Source organism: Apteryx mantelli, chromosome 7 (genome assembly GCF_036417845.1).
Source record: "Apteryx mantelli isolate bAptMan1 chromosome 7, bAptMan1.hap1, whole genome shotgun sequence".
Taxonomy (NCBI): Eukaryota; Metazoa; Chordata; class Aves; order Apterygiformes; family Apterygidae; genus Apteryx; species Apteryx mantelli.
In genome coordinates this window covers 6,631,183-6,644,660 of record NC_089984.1, presented here as the reverse complement: position 1 = coordinate 6,644,660, position 13,478 = coordinate 6,631,183, and the positions used below count along the sequence as shown (strand labels likewise).

The 13,478-nt window shown below is 49.4% G+C and overlaps 1 long non-coding RNA gene across 6 annotated transcripts in view; it reads right to left on the bottom strand.

Annotated features, from left to right (window-relative positions):
* The window catches only part of LOC136992408 (uncharacterized), a 150,437-nt gene that overhangs the window by 39,579 nt on the left and 97,380 nt on the right, over window positions 1-13,478 (bottom strand). For 4 of the 6 annotated variants that reach the window (XR_010884636.1, XR_010884632.1, XR_010884633.1 and 1 more), the window contains exons 5-6: window positions 3,770-4,022; window positions 2,945-3,142 (exon numbers count right to left, since the gene is read on the bottom strand). This is a non-coding gene — a long non-coding RNA (uncharacterized lncRNA). The remainder of the gene's footprint in view (window positions 1-2,944; window positions 3,143-3,769; window positions 4,023-13,478) is intronic. The other 2 variants (XR_010884635.1, XR_010884634.1) reach the window with 1 other exon arrangement.

Below are 13,478 nucleotides of genomic sequence, written 5' to 3'. Positions count from 1 at the left end.
AAGAAATATTCATACTTATCTGCATTAGAGGTTTCATTAGAGCTAGAACAGCTCTCTTGGAAATGTGTGGTGCTTGTTTAACCCAGCAGTTTTCTAATAACATAGAGAAGAATGTTATTAGTCTCCGTTTTTAGCTTAAAGCCCAGGTTTCAGGTTTCCCACAACTCTGCTGATGCTGAGGAATGGTGAAAGCGCTCCCAAGCCCTACACCCGGGCAAAACCAGGGTTGATCCCGCCCGGCTCAGCCTGCGGGAGCACCGCAGGGATCTGGGGGGGGGGGTTGGCACAGGCGAGAGCAGCCGGTGCCCCCCAAAAGGAGCTCCCGGCGGAAAGGCCTGCTCTGCCCCGCTGTGCTGGCGAGGATGCGACCCACTTCCCACGCCGTCCCGGTTCAAGATCTCCGCTGGGCAGGGGCAAATCACACCCAGCTCTGCGACGGTGAAAACCCCACGGCAGCGGCCCCAGCAATGCTAACGGTTAAGGGCGAGCTCACCTCAGCTGAGGACAACACGGAAGCACAACTTAAATCACCCCAGCTGAAAAACGCTTTTTCACCTGTAAATAAGCGCCCCTGATCTGCAATATTGCCGACCGGCGGTAAAACACGTACTCCAGCAGCGAGGCTGGTCGGACGACGGAGCGATGCCGCCGGGAAAAGAAAAGCATCCCCGCTCCCTGAACCAGGGCGCGTTAGGCGGGCTAGCGCCCCACTGCGCTGCGGCCCGGGACATCTCTCGGCCCTTTCCAATTCCCGGTCGACCCGGTCCGAGGATGAAATCCGCCCCTGCGACAGAGCCAACGTGCGGTTTCAGTAGGCTGCATCGGAGGCTTGGATGTGCTTAATGCCTCGACGCTCGCAGCCCAGCGGTGCCCCTTTGCATAGGGCTAGCCTGGATGCCTTCCTCTGCGAAAGCAGACACGGAGACCATCAGAGGCCAGAGCTGGTCAATGCTTTGTTTTTATTCATTCTGGGGGGAAAAAATGGCTTTTTCATCCAAATGCAATTTTCTGTAGGAATTGCATCATCTTGATATTTTCTTCAGTCACCTCTTGTTGGTGCTGAAGGACTGACATACCCAAAATTCAAAAAAAGGTATTTTTACGTTAGATGGCTGAGAGCTGAACAGTTTTGATTAACCGGATGAAAGCGTTCGGGAAAATTCCAGATCAAACGTGATAAGTTGTCCAAGCAAAATGGTTCTTTTGTGGCGTTCAGACTCCTTTCTGATTAAAAATGTTGATGCCAGGGGGAAGGGCAGAAGGGAAGAGAACGTGTCCTAGCAAACTTCACCACTAACGCCTCTTAAAATTTTGAAAGAAATTGTTTTCCTTCTTTGTGGCCAAGGTGGTCTCACCAGATTACGACAGCAAACAAGCAAAAGGAGAAAAATAAAAAGAGATGCCTGGTAATACCTTGTTACTCATATATAAGGAAAAAAAACCAACCCTGTGGTCCCCCCATTTAGTGTTAGACTAATTCTGCTCTTAAGGGTCTGACACCTCTCTGTGCTCAGGAGGGGAAAAAGCGGGCAATGCGGTCTCTCACACAACCCGCAGATTAAGGGATTATCATTAATTACCGCCGCGGCTCCGGGAGGGCCCTGCCTGTGCCGCCTGTGATACAGTATCTGCCCATCATCAGGAAGGGACAGATGGATCCGAACTGCCAAAACCTCAAGGAGCAAAAGAGCAGGTATAAAACAGGAGAGAGGAGAAGACGGTATGGGGACGGGGCAAGCTGCACAAGGAAACGGGAGAGGAGGAGAGGGAGGAAGGAGAAGAAGATGGGGAAGCTGGGCAGCCGGGGAGGAGGAAATATGTTCTCCGCCTTGAGTTACAGCCACTGTTAGCAAAGCGGAATTAAGCTATTGCTTGTCCAAACACAGAGCGTTTCTGCGAGTGCCCCCGCTAAAGGCAAAACGAAGGCGCGAACCTCTTCACGTAGGAGAGCGCCTTTTTGGAAACCAGGTGTAAGGAGCTCAGTTAATCACGGAAAAGCTTGCTTAAATAAGGAGGAAAAGATATCAGCCTATCTCCTTGCCTTCTCCAGGGAGATAGCTCTGCTCTCAGCTTTCCATCAGATAGCGAGACTGTCGCATCTACTTCTCCGGCACGGCAAAAATAGCAAATGCGCAACCTCTCCTGGCCTTTCGGAGATCCAGGGACCGAGAGCGTAACAGTGACTAATGAAAGCGCGTTGTCCCCGTCTCCCGGTGCCCAGCTGGTGACACTTAGCATCACCTTGATTTCCAGAGAACAGCTGCTTAGCACCGTCCAGAAATCACACGTCTTCAGGCGGTGTCGGTCAGTCGGACATCCCGTTGTCCTTGCCAGAGCGAGTCGCCCCTGAAAGCCCCGGGCTGGACCAGCCGGCTCCAAAGAGGAGGGCAGCGCTAATTAGCCCCTCACGTTTACAGAAAGAAGCGTCAAATATTTTTACCAGGCTGTCTGGCCAAACAACATCCGAATGGGAAGATAAAGGTGTCAGACTTAGCAGAAGCCCAGCTGATATTATGGTCTCTCTCTCCCTCTTTTTTTTTTTTTTTTTTAATTAAAAATTGGAGCAGGGAATCGCACTGGTGGGTTTGAATTAGTCCCTGGTCTGCAGGCCAAGCAGCCCTGTCTTGGATTTGGCTCTTTCCCTTGCTACTTTTTTTCCTAAAAAAAGAAGTAGACGAGGAGTGCCTGGTTAATAGCTAATTTCCCTGTTCTCTTACATCGACAAGATTAAATGCTTTCTTCCTGATGGCTGATTCATAAAAGACCCAGAGGTTTTTATTCATGTATTTCCTTAAACAGGAATGCATTATCTATTTTAAAAGATGTGGTTTTACGGGTAAAAGTCTCAGCAGCGTTCAGTCTCCTGAATCCGCACCGCATTGATTTTCCAGGAGACCCGGAGGTACCGAAACCCACCCCAGCAAAATCAGAATTTTTTACAAACCCCAGCCTCGCTGTGCTGCCTATGGGACCCGTACGAACCGCCTTAGAAACACAGCATCTCCTTCTTCAGACGCAGAAGTAAAAAGACTTGGGATGGTTATTTGCTCTCTTGCGTGGAAGCCCAGGCATGTCCGGGTCCTTTTCTCCCCAGAGAGGTTGCAGCCGGTCAGAAATCAGCCCTAAAGTGATCCTTTTGGAGCTTTAAGACAAAAGTACGCTGCGAGGTGACTGCTATAACAAAGCAAATACAGCATGCACAGCCCTTTTAAAACTCCTCGGCCAAATAAATGTTCCCATTCCAAGGCAGGTGAAGCAATAATAAATATCAGGTAGGAGAAGTGAGCCCGGCATTATCTTTTCATTTGTATGCAGAGCATTTTTTATTAAATAAAAATTCACTCTCCAGAAATGTAGCCCAGACCTGCTAGCTCAGGCCAGCTCTTGTTAAAATGATTATTAATGGTAGTGCACCTCTTTATAATGGGAATGAATGGTCCACCCGCCTTTCAGCTACACACATATTACTGACTTATTCCTTCAGCCTCGTCTCAGTCACAATATTCTCCACAGCCTTCCCCTCCAGCCCTTGAAGATCTGCATGCGGGTGATCCATCTTGTAACTTTTAATGCTTATTTTTGTAAAGAGATAAAAATAAACCATTCCATTTGGATGAAAAATATGGGATTTAGTGCTGCGCCCACCAGTGGAGATGGTGGGGGGGGAGGAAAGAAGATTCTTTTTTCCCTTTTCAGTATATTTAAAGTGTAAATGCATAATCCATCTCCCTTAACAGCCCCTCCCCTCCCAAATAAATAATATCCTCACCATGGTGGAGCAGGGAGATGATGACAGAGAGGAAGCAACTCAGTGAAAAGGAGATGCCAGGGCGAGCGAGGATTTGGTGACGCAAGTGCTGGTTGCTGGTGGGAGAGAAGCGGCGGTCGGCTTGCGGAGGACGCGAGTTGTGGCACGTTCAAAAGCAGCAGCGGTAACTGGGTGTAAACCAGGCTGGAGCTGGCGTTCGACCGTTTGGAAAATAACTGGCAGCCTCGGACATCTTGAAGCCATCTTAAGGAGTCTGAAAAACACAGAGAACTTCTTCCATGAAAACCACAAGCTCTTTACGACCTTCCAAATGCGAGCACCCAAATATCACAAACTCCTCAGTACACAAGCGTGCCCTCCATATGCCACAAATACCCCAAATATGAGTTCCCTGACAGGCACCCCGAGAGATATCACCAAAATATCACAAGTGCCCTAGCTAGCAACTGGGTATCACGAGACCCTTGAGGATATCTTGCTTTCAATGTTTCATGGTCTTTAGCAACACAGCTAGTTTCCCACCATTAAGGGGATATAAAAGAGCCACTTCACTGTCGCATTCAGTAGTGCGGGTATATTTGTTCTGATTCGCTGAGGTATATGGGTTAAAAACACGGTAATTATGGCTTTTAGCAGAATGACATTCACGGAAAAAACAGTGGAACCAGCAGAAGAGCTGTGGCAGCCACGGGAGCCTCATGACAGCAGCAAGGCAAAGGTTGCAGAGAAGGAAATGTTCTTTTTGCTACACCAACCGGCTGGAAAACATAGCCGAGCTTCTGGCACATGAGCCCTTCTTTAAGTCAGAGACCTCAGACCTGACCTAAAGAGAGATCGGAAGGGGGGCAAATTTTCAAGCCTACAGGGTCCCTCTTTAGGTCAGAGCTATTGCAGTATCTTTACTAAAAACATTCCCTCCCCTTAAGAGCATTGCGGAGGAAATAAACATCTGCCATCAAGCTGAGTTCACAAAGTCTTTACATTGCTGTTCACAGGAGCAAAAAGACCCCTACGGAAATGCATTTCCTTCACCGTATTATAGAGCGACCTGCTCCATTACTTGATGCTGTGCTTGGAAACCCTGGCTGCATCCCGGGCGTAAGGTACATGGGGTGGTTCAGCCAAGAAGGCCTGCACGGAGGCAGGAAGGCTCTTCAGGAGACCAGCTTCTCCTCCGTCCTGTCCCGGTCCTCCCGGTGGACTGGCCACCTTGCACAAGGACAGCAGGAGGTATTGCCACAGCCAGCCAAGCTACGTGCTTTGCTCCGATGGCATCATTGCCATCGTGATGGCAATCATGATGAGATAAGGGAGTGTTTCTGCCCGGCTTGACTCCCCGCTCGAGGCCGTTAATTTAAGCTTCGCCCGGGGGGCTGCTTTCACCACCACGGGTGCGAAGCCCTCTCCCGTTGCGCCGTGGCGGAGCGGGCTGCGCGGCGGCCAGCGCAACACAGATCCCGCTGCATCCCCATATGCGATACGTCCGCGCGAACGCCGAGCCATTTGCCTACACGTATATAAAAGTGATTATACGCAGAAGCTTATGGGATTTGTTTTGGAACAATGCAGTAATAAGCCTAAGGATAATCTGCTGCGCCGAGACAGGTCTTCTTCCTGGAGGGGTCACAGCCACAAATTAGATAGTCACATTGCATTATTTCCACCGAGTTAACTCCCAACGCCTCACCTCCGTCCCGCCGAGGAGAGGGGATGGCAGGCACGGCCGCACGTGGTGAAAATTGAACCGTCCCCAGCAGATGCGGCTTCAGCCGCCCAAATCAAAGCGGCTTCAGGCGGAAGGGATGGGGGGGAGAATTTTTAATGGCCCAGAGTGGTGGAAATTCATTACTCTGATAAGGCCCTGGGAGCTGCCGGTTCAAGCGTCAGCCGTGGACAGCCCCTAGAGAAATTTCACCATGTTCAAGCTAATCTTCTTACAAACATTATTTTTTTTTAATTTTATTTTATCCGACATGTGTCAAGGAGGCCTACTAAGCCTATTACATCTCCTGGGAGGTTGGAGTTTTCTGTTTGTTTTTTTTCCATCTGAACACTGCTTGCCTCCTTTTTTTGGCTCATCTGGACATTTCTCCATCACTGAGGACAGACCAATTTTTTACAATTAGCAATGGGAAAATCTCGGTGGGTTGGGAAGCTCAGGTGAGATAAACAACCAGATTCTAGCTAGCCATCCAACATTTCTGGAGCGCAGAGGGCTCAGAGGTGGGCTATACAGTGTGATGGAACATCTTTTCTTGTTGTGTTTGCTTATTTTTGCTTCCAAACACTCAGGATAAACAGATAGAAAGCTAATTGATAATTTTTCTGTGTTCCTCTGGTGCAAGACAGTTCGAGCTATTAGTAAAGGTTCCATTTGGTACTGACTTTACCTGCATTATTCCCTCTGTTTGTGTTTATAAATAAAAATAGGCAGGGACTAGACCCCTGGACTGGACCCTGTGGTGTTTAGCCTCCTGGATGTGCACCTAGCTTCAACGCGCAGGGATATCTGCTGGTGGAGAGCCTTCTTTCCTGAGATCTCTACCCGGCCTGGTGGAGATGGTGGGGGGAGACCTCCGCCAGGTTTCACGCTGCTGGCTATGGCCGCTACGACCGTGCCGCACTCGGCCTTGAACCTACCCCAGCGAGCACCGGCCCGATGCAACCAGAGTCCAGACGCTGGCAAGGTTGCTTAGCCTTGTCTCTGCTCATTGCTGCATCATTTTCTCTTTCCCTGATCCTTGCCCTCTGGCTAAGTGCAACCATGCTCCAGAATTAATGTCTTGGCATTTTCAGAGCCAAATCGGTTAAAAAAAAAATCTAAAGTGAGTGTGCCCTGAACTGCCCCATGACTTATGTTCTCATGTTTGTACCCAGTCTCCACGGCCTCGGGAATTAATGGCAATACTCCTGTACACGGTGAAGGGACGTACGGGTGCTGTGAGGACACCCCAGGGCTCTTCTCTGTCTTTCTGGGTGAGAACAACCAACACTGCATCCAGTCACCGTTGACTCATGCCTCTTCAGGTTGAAGCTCCCACCCAGACTGCTCTGATCCCACGTGAACAAGAGGGTAAACGGCTGATGTGATGATCCCCTTCTCCTTGTTTTCTCATGAGGGGAAGACATTTGGATGAAGAGATAATTCCTGCAGGGCGAAGTCATTCTGGACATGGTGACACCTGTCACTAGCCACTGGAAAGCAAGAAAAGGAGGAAAAAGCTGATTGCTCTGTAAATGGCGATTTTCTGGAGGAAGTGTCATGCTCTCACCACTAAATGGGTGATTAGAAATAACGAAGGAGTAAGAAATGTTCACGCACGTACATGCACACACACCAACACGTACGCTCTGGAGACTTTGCTGCAGAAAAATCGATGTGAGCTTATCAGTCTGCAGCAGAGTCAGGACAATTAAACATTTCCCTCACTGCTTTTATATATTGAATTTAGTTTTTGATGTTCTTCTCACCTGTAGATGAAGAGAGAGGAGAAGAATCTGAGCCAGCATCTCTTATAAAGAGGAGAGAGAGTTATCTCTAAAGCAAGGAGTAGCCCAAATTATTTCCATGGCTAACCACTGCCTTCTTTGCCCTTAAAAAGGAGAATGTCTGCCTATGTTTCCTGGCTATGGACCAAAAAAAGAAAGGTAGTGCATATACAGCATTGATTTCTTTGTTGGAACCAAACTGTCACCTTTCCTTGCGCACAGAGCTCTGCACTCACAGGAAAGGTCCCTAAAGCGGAGGTCTTGTCCTGTTTTTCTCTAGCACAGAGCAAAGCTTCCCAGAAACGGGTCCAGCAGAAACCAGAAATGGGGCCCAAGCAGCAAAATGGAGCACAGATTCAGAGCCTTCCTCGGAGGGCTGGGTGAAGGGTAGGCGATGAGGCGTTGGGTACCATCTATTTACAAAAACAATTTATTAAAATGCTAGTTCTTAGGTTTGTTCTCAGTTTCACCAAAGCCAAGGGGGGTCTTGAAAGACCCAGAGGCATTTAAGCCCATACCCAAACACACACTCCTATTTGTTTCCACGTTTTACTGAAAATCAGCTAATCTGGCTCAAAGCTGGCTGAGGCACGGAAAAGCAACAAGAAGTATTATCCAATAACTAATATGCCAGTGGTTGCTGTTGTTAAGGCCTGATCCAGCCAGCTCTATTTTCAGGTTAGGGTGGATCACGCGGAAGCTGTGATCCTCCACAAAGCTTTTGGGGAGGACATCTGCACCTCCACCCCTTGACTACTAACTTCACATCCTGCGAGTATCCTCCATCTTCCAGGGCCCCCAAACCCTGCACAGACTGGGGCTCATTTTCTTGAAAGTAGCTTGTTTTTTTGTTTTTTTTTAAATCTCCCCAGTCAAAATGTACAGGGCAGACAATCTACATCTCAGCTTAAATCCCTTTGAAGTTAACCAAAGGACCTTTAACTTCAGTGAGCATCAGAGCAGGGACCTCAGGCCTTTACATACCTGATCTGCCGGGGATCTGGGCAACCCAGGCTATGTGCACATGGACGTGACTTTTTGCCATCGAGTCCCAGCTCTGCCTCGGGGAGAGCTGAAGCACCGGAGATTTGCCTACAGCCCCTCCATCTTATCATGCATTAAGGCCTGTCCAGACGCCAGGCAGTACCGTTGTGTTAACAATCCCCTTTTCCTTCTTATCTCCACATTAAAGTGCTGACAAGACCTTCCCGGCGGCCTTTTCAAAAATAGAAGAGATCAAAAAATTAAAAAAGCGTTTCAAAAGCCAAAGTCCTTAGGAACAGGAAGAAAAAAAAAAAGTGGGAGAATGAGTCTGCAACACTGTTACAGTGAATAGATTCAGAAAGCAAAAAACCCCTCATTTTTGCAAGCACTTTAACCCACTAAGGATTGCTAGGAAATGGACCAGGGGCAGTTTGGGGCTTTCATCTGCACCCAGCACAGCTTGGAGAAACTCCTGCACAAGTCCTTACAGGACTTCTTGAAGCGCTGCAAGCGAGCACTTGCCTATTCCTGAGTAGGTACTCCACAATTCAAGTGCTGGAGTAAAATTTTAAGCGAAATAGGACCTCTCTGTGCGGAGACCTCTTGGAGCTGGCGAGTGAATGAAGCCGTCTGCGTGGGCAACGCCGGCATCTCCAGCTTCGCCCTCACCACCACTTGCGCAGCCTTCCACGCTGCAGAAGAACGGCTTTAGGGAGGCACGTCTGACTACAGCCGTGCCGAAACCCAAGCGTGAAAGCCAGGACGCCGAGGGCAGCGCTCCTCCTGGTTTCGGGAGGGCCAGAAGTGCCCTCCAAGAGACGTCCACATGAGGATGTCTCTGCAGGAAGCCACTGCGGCTTTGAACGCAGCAGCCAGCCTGCAGCAAGAGAAGCCAGGGAAAAAATAACTTTCCCATGCACACAGAGGAGGGATTTTTGGTGCACAGGCGAAGGTGATTTATCTCTCTGCCTAATCTACTTTACTGTTTCTGCTGCTTTTTCACAGTGCTCCAGCAAAACTGTAGAACAGTTCAGCTTTATGCTGGCTTTGGAAAGGTGTTGCTGCTGGATTTCCAAGGGCACACAAGAAGAGGTGACACGGGGAGGTGACTCTGTCCAAGCGGCTGACAGAAGCAGGCAGAGAGCACCACATCAAAAAAAACATTCCTGGCCTCTGCTGACACAGCCAACAACATGTCAGCATCGGCAGCACACACGTGCCGGGGAAAAAAAATACAACCCCCAGCAGAAGAAAGCAGAAACATCAAGCAAACCCATTCTTTATTTCATTTTTCTAACCTGGCTGATTGTATTTGATTCTATATTTAATTGGTGGCAGAAGATTCCTAGAACGAAAAGTATTAGGGGTTTTTTTTCCTGCTTTTTTAATTTTTCTTCTCTTAAAGCCTTTGCAGTGGATTCAGGGTTGGTCAAATACTGCCAGCATTCCTGGCTAATGTTCATTCAGGTTGCAAACAGCTGTTTGCTTCAGTGGGACCTGAGCGGTTTTTAGGAAAAACTCACTTAAACTCGTTGCACTAGTATAAATTTGGAGGGGTGGGGGGGAGAGCAACGCCAGATAAATCCCCATTTCCGTAAGTAACACAGGTACTTGCTATTCCCGCCTCATGATTTGTTATTTATTATCCTACCTCTCTAAAAATTGCAGGAATCTAATCAGGGAACAGAGACAAGCGAGGGTAATTTAGGCGATCAGTCAGGCGCTACCCACAAGGAATAACAAGCAGCCGGAGTGACCACCGCACACGAGCCACAGGCGAACGCTGGCTTGCGCAAGCTGCTCAGCGACCCCTCACCAGCGACAAATAGGATCTCCGGCTGCAAACCCGCTTAAGGCCACAGTCGGCTCCAAGCCCACGACGATCCCGTCGATGCCCGCGGATTACTTTACAAACTCAAACTTTAAGCACATGCGTCGGAGTTGGGGTTTTGGTTCATAACATGCCTTTCCGCATTAGCTTAGGAGGAGAGAAGGCAAGAGGCTGGACTGTCCCGGCAGTTTATCATGAGTAAATATGGAAGAGCCTTCTCAGCCTCCCCGTGCTCCAGAACGACATTAAAAATTATTCTGAAAATACGTTTCTTGGCCTAAGAATGAAGTAAATCACTAAATCACAAGCCAACGCTATTTAGTTTATTGTATTGCCTGGCGTCTGACCTCCTCATGCAACTCGAGCTTAACTCACGCCGTCGTAAACCGATCCAAAGAACCAGGGAAGCGCCAAGAGCCCCCTCGCGCAACGGCGAAATGAATGCGCAGCCCTGCTCGCGGAATTGCCTCCCGGCTGCAAGAAGAACGGCCAGACAAAATCTGATCAATGCTGCTCTAAACTGTGCTCAAAGGCTTGCAAACGTCTCCTCAGTCACTCTTCCCCCTGTGGGGAAGAGGCACAGACATCAACTCCCAGCCATAATATGCTTCTATAAATAAGTGGTACTTAGTTACTCAGGAAGAGGAGGCCAAACGGTCCATCCACCCGCTCTGCTAATGTCTGTATCTTCTCTAAGTGCCTGTCTGACTCTGTTCTTGGGGAATATATTGCCCAGTTACAGCTTCAGCTTAATTCTTAATAACGGCAAGGCTTCACCACAGCAAAACACAGAGCTCGGTATGATCAAACTCTGCGCCGGCCCCTGAATCTTCACGACACCTCTGTGGGTTGCCTTGGGTCCCCTTCCCCAGCGGGGAGCGTCAGCAGAGGCGAAACGAGCGGCTGCGAGCCCAAAGCAGGGCAGGGACCGAGGAACCCTTCGCATGCCCTGCCAGCTGTGCTGTGGTCCTTCTTCCCCCCCTTTTTTTTTTTGGGGGGGGGGGGGAGGAAGAGGCAGCACAGTCTTAGCAGAGCAGACGGATGAAGCCGCAGGGCAACACAGGCACCGCCGGGCTCCAGGGGCTCCGTCGATCCCGTTCCCGCAGAAAGGTTGTAGTGTACTGTACGCATCCGTTCCTCCCGAGGGCACACCGGCAAGCAGCATCTTCTCGAGGGAGCCAGCCCAAAGAGGGGTAAGTAATAGGAAGAAGCTGGCAACCCTGGCAGTGGTTCCCTCTCAAAACATTTCAGTTCTGTGGTATTCTTGATTACAGTAGATACGTATGTGTATAGGTATATTCCCAAGTTTCAGCAGAAATTTTGCCAAACGGTTCCATATTCGCCCTTTTTATCTACCTGAGCTGCTCTGTATCTGCTTCCAGTGAACGGCACGGCACAACGAGTTTCAGTAAATGTGTCATTATTTACTTCCTCAAGTGACAAAGCAGGCGACTGCTAAAAGAGCCCCAGAGCTTTCCTGTCTGGCCGTTACCCCTGCGACCGCATCCAGCACCTGTCCTCGTCTCAAATGGTCCCTCAGGTGAACCTAGCCCTAGGGCGTCCCTAGCGGTGTCCCCGACCGCCTTGGGATGCTCTGCCCTGTTGCTCCCTGGGTACTGGCCCACGTCCTGGTGCCGTCCAGGGCGCCACTGCTGAAGCATTTATTGCCGTCTCAGGACCCTGAAGATTTCACTGCACAGGATCAGGGTTTGCACTGCAAGCTTTGGAGAAATGCACGGCTCCCCTGCTCATTTTCCAAGGTTTTCTTCCCACCGCTTGCATCCTAGGAGATGTTTCTGAAAGGCCCTTGTTGAAAAGAACAGCCGGGCTAACTCGTGCTGGCTGCGAGCAAATTGAGTTGCGAGGGTGGCCCCACTGCTCGTCTAGGAATCAGTACGGGCACACAATAATATTAATAACCCATGACTAAAGAACTTGCCAGTTTGAGCCCGGTGATTGATACACTCGCCCCAGCAGAGCCTGGGAACGGGTTAGTGCCACCACGCCGCGGAAGCGCTCAGGACCTCCCCGTGGGAGCTCTCACGCCTCTCTCTGCACTGCGTGACCGGGGCCGTCCCACCGGGGATTTACTGGGCAAGCGCCTGCCGTATGCGGGGAGACGGCTCAGCATTTTGGGAGACCGCAGAGAGTGCAGGGCGGAGAACAGGCTGTGGGAATATATTTTGCCTAAAAAAAGGTCTTTTCCACCTCTAAGTGACCTGAGATATACTAAAGTGATACAGTTAGGCTCTCATCAGCCAAACCATGGCAGAAACTAGTTCCGTGTCCTTGAAAACAACACCGGCTGCCTTTCAGCATGATCTGCTACCGCGCTACTGGGCTGAGCTAACTCCTCTTCCCTTGTAGTTGACCCACAACAGCGGGCAAAATCCCCCCACCGGGACACAACAGCCAAGACCCCTTGGGGCCACAAGGACTCTTCTCCGCTCTTTCACCATGTTGCCTGACCGTAGAGGAGCAACCCGCCCCTGAAGTGAAGTGGGTGGGTTGGAAGGCTTCGGCTGCAAATAAAGAGACTTTGAGTCGAGCTTTTATGGTGACCGGGTCAAGAACAAAAAGTGGCTGCTGCATCTGATGGAAACCTGATCTAAGGCTGCGGCTCGGAGGCTGCGTGCTCATGAACAATGTGCTCCAGCTCTCCAAAGGGTCTGGAGAGAGCAGGGAGCCGACGGGATTTGGACTTTGACTCAAGTGCCGTCAAGTCCCGCCTGCACGGCACAGGAACGCTTCTGTGATCAGACTCTTCAAGTGACAATAGCAGGTCAAACCGGCACGGATCGACTGACTGCCGCGGAGAAGGGCTGATTTGCGTCGGCCAGTATCTTCGTGTTAATTCAATTTTGTAACAAGAAAGTGATGTGCATTAATTTAGCTTGGAAAAGCACCTTCTCTCAACAGGGACTGTCTGGACGTTCTGTATTCCTTTTTTAAGGATGTAGGCTAACAACAGTAAAAGCTTATGGATAAGAAAGTGTATGTGCTGATCAATTGTTATTAATACCACTAATGAAAAGGGGAGGAAAATGACATCATGTTATCCCTCTAGTTTGAAAATATCATCACAATTCAAAAACTTGCAGCTCAACCAAATAGTTTTGTAACAAGCTGAAATCTCTGCCAAACGAGGATTTTTCAGCTGCAGTGTCGTCCCACTGGCGTTTGGCATCACGCTTATTTTTCCTTTTCGCTTTGGAAAAGCTCAGATTTGCAATTAGAGTGCCCTGAAAGAGTTCTCCTCTCCTGGATGTGCACCTTGTGATAACACCTTTTTGAAGTATCATGTGGAACCACTTCAGACAGAAAGATATCGCACACCAAAGTCAAATTTAGGCACCATGATAAGTGAGTAATTAAGAAAACACATAGCCATTGTATGCTAAAGTG